At 42.6% G+C, this 3,477-nt stretch overlaps 1 non-coding gene across 1 annotated transcript; it reads right to left on the bottom strand.

Moving 5' to 3' along the window:
- Window positions 1–491: 491 nt before the first annotated feature.
- On the bottom strand, window positions 492–599 carry LOC148567349 (small nucleolar RNA R71). The gene has a single exon (XR_015882184.1). It is a non-coding gene; the product is annotated as a small nucleolar RNA R71 (small nucleolar RNA).
- Window positions 600–3,477: the final 2,878 nt, after the last annotated feature.

Genomic DNA, 3,477 nt, shown 5'->3' with positions numbered 1-3,477 from the left:
CTGAAAGGACTCTAAAGAGGAAGCTAAGAGAAGCTACAGCACAACCCTCTGGAGAGGACCTGACAGAAATTTTTGAAAAAGAAGGAGACATGGCCGAACCCAATAACAATGGTGGAGATGCAAGGAAGATGCTTGGTGACTTTATTTCACCCTCTTCTAACTTCTATGGAAGAAGCATCTCAATTCCAGCCATTGGAGGAATCAACTTTGAGCTTAAGCCTCAATTAGTTTCTCTAATGCAACAGAATTGCAAGTTTCATGGACTTTCATTGGAAGATCCTCATCAGTTCTTAGCTGAATTCTTGTAAATCTGTGACACTGTCAAGACCAGTGGAGTTGATCCCGAGGTCTACAGGCTTATGCTTTTCCCTTTTGCTGTAAGAGACAGAGCTAGAACATGGTTGGATTCGCAACCTAAGGAAAGCCTGAACTCTTGAGAAAAGCTGGTCAGTGCTTTCCTGGCCAAATTCTTTCCACCTCAAAAGATGAGCAAGCTTAGAGTGAAAATCCAAACCTTCAGACAGAAGGAAGGTGAGTCCCTCTATGAAGCTTGGGAAAGATATAAGCAATTGATCAAAAGGTGTCCTACTGACATGCTTCCAGAATGGAGCATCATATGTATATTCTATGATGGTCTGTCTGAGTTGTCAAAAATGTCATTGGACCATTCAGCAGGAGGATCTCTTCATCTGAAAACCCCTGCAGAAGCTCAGGAACTTATTAAAATGGTTGCAAATAACCAGTTCATGCACACCTCTGAGAGGAGTCCTGTGAACAATGGAACGCCTCAGAAGAAGGGAGTTCTTGAAATTGATACTCTGAATGCCATATTGGCTCAGAATAAAATACTGACTCAGCAAGTCAATATGATTTCTCAGAGTCTAAATGGATTGCAAGCTGCATCCAATAGTACTAAAGAAGCATCTTCTGAAGAAGAAGCTTATGATCCTGAGAACCCTGCAAGGGCAGAGGTGAATTACATGGGAGAACCCTATGGAAACACCTATAATCCTTCATGGAGAAATCATCCAAATCTCTCATGGAAGGACCAACAGAAGCCCCAACAAGGCTTCAATAATAATGGTGGAGGAAATAGGTTTAGCAATAGCAAGCCTTTTCCATCATCTTCTCAGCAACAGACAGAGAATTCTGAACAGAGCCATTCTGGCCTGGCAACCATAATCTCTGATCTATCCAAGACAACACTAAGTTTCATGAATAAAACAAGGTCCTCCATTAGAAATTTGGAGGCACAGGTGGGTCAGCTGAGTAAGAAGATTATTGAAACTCCTCCTAGTACTCTCCCAAGCAATACAGAAGAAAATCCTAAGAGAGAGTGCAAGGCCATAACCATGACCAACATGGCCGAACCTGGAGAGAGTGAGGAGGACGTGAGTCCTAGTGAGAAAAGCCTCATGGGACGTCCTTTGGACAGAAAGGAGTTTCCCTTTGAGGAACCAAAGGAATCTGAGGCTCATACAGAGACCATAGAGATTTCATTGAACTTCCTTCTGCCATTCATGAGCTCTGATGAATATTCTTCCTCTGAACTGAGTGCATTAATGAGGCAGACATTACCTTAGAAGAAACCGGATCCCGAAAAATTCTTCATACCTTGTACCATAGGCACCATGACCCTTAAAAAGGCTCTGTGTGACCTGGGGTCAAGGATAAACCTCATGCCACTCTCTGTAGTGGAGAAACTGCGAATCCTTGAGGTACAAGCTGTAAGAATCTCATAAGAGATAGCAGACAAATCAATGAAACAGGCTTATGGACTAGTAGAGGACGTGCTAGTGAAGGTTTAAGGCCTTTACATCCCTGCTGATTTCATAATCCTAGACACTGGGAAGGATGAGGATGAATCCATCATCCTTGGCAGACCCTTCCTAGCCACAGCAAAAGCTATGATTGATATTGATAGAGGAGAGTTGGTCCTTCAGTTGAATGAGGACTACCTTGTATTCAAGACTCAAGGTTCTCCTTCTATAACCATGGAGAGGAAGCATGAAAAGCTTCTCTAAAAATAGAGTCAAACAAAACCCCCACATTCAAACTCTAAGTTTGGTGTTGGGAGGCCACAACCAAACTCTAAGTTTGGTGTTGAGAGGCCCCAACCTTGCTCTGATTATCTGTGAGGCTCCATGAGAGCTCACTGTCAAGCTATTGACATTAAAGAAGCGCTTATTGGAGGCAACCCAATATTATTTAATTATATCTATTTATTTTTCATTGTTATTTTATGTTTTCTTTAGGTTGATGATCATGTGAAGTCACAAAAATAACTGTAAAATCAAAAATAGAATGAAAAATAGCATTAAAAATAGCTCACCCTGGAGGAAGAGCTTACTGGGTTTAAACGCCAGTAAGAAGCATCAGACTGGCATTTAATGCCAGAAAGAAGCATTAAGCTAGCGTTAAACGCCAGAAACAAGCTACAGTCTGGCGTTTAACGCCAGAAACAAGCACCAACTTGGCGTTAAACGCCAATAAAGGGAGAAAAGCTGGCGTTTAACGCTAGAAACAAGCAACAACTTGGCGTTTAACGCCAGAAGTGCTCTCTAAGGGCATTTTTGCACGCCTAAATGGAGCAGGGATGCTAAGTCCTTGACCCCTCAGGATCTGTGGACCCCACAGGATCCCCACCAACCTCAACTCACTCTCTTTCTCTTCTTCACACCTTTCATAACACTCTTCCCCAAATACCCTTCACCAATCACCTCCATATCTCTTCCCCAAATACCCTTCACAATTCAAACCATTTCTCTCCCACACCCAACCCCCTGGCCGAACCACTTCCCTCACTCCATCTCCTCCATTTTCTTCTTCTTCTACTTCCCTCTTTCTTCTTTTGCACGAGGACGAGCAAACCTTCTAAGTTTGGTGTGGTAAAAGTGTTGTTTTTTATTTTTCCATAACCATTTATGGCACTTAAGGCCAGAAAAACCTCTAGAAAGAGGAAAGGGAAGGCAAAAGCTTCCACCTCTGAGTCATGGGAGATGGAGAGATTCATCTCAAAGGTTCATCAAGACCACTTCTATGAAGTTGTGGCCAAGAAGACATCCTCATTGAAGAGGACAAGCCCATCTCTAAGAAAAGGATGGAGTAAACTAGAGAGCCCACTCATGGACCTCAACAAGAGCATGAGGAAATTTCTCATCATGAAATCCCTGAGATGCCTCAAGGGATGCACTTTCCTCCACAAAACTATTGGGAACAAATTAACACCTCCTAGGAGAATTAAGTTCCAACATAGGTCAACTAAGGGTGGAGCACCAAGAGCATTCCATCCTCCTCCATGAAATTAGAGAAGATCAAAGAGCTATGAGGGAGGAGCAACAAAGGCAAGGAAGAGACATTGAGGAGCTAAAACACTCCATAAGATCTTCAAGAGGAAGAACTAGCCGCCATCATTAAGGTGGACCCGTTCTTTAACTTCCTTGTTCTTTATTTTTCTTTTTTTCGTTTACTATGCTT

The sequence above is a fragment of the Arachis ipaensis genome, chromosome B4 (genome assembly GCF_059453495.1).
Source record: "Arachis ipaensis isolate K30076 ecotype BB chromosome B4, ASM5945349v1, whole genome shotgun sequence".
Taxonomy (NCBI): Eukaryota; Viridiplantae; Streptophyta; class Magnoliopsida; order Fabales; family Fabaceae; genus Arachis; species Arachis ipaensis.
This window is presented reverse-complemented; position numbering and strand designations above follow the sequence as displayed.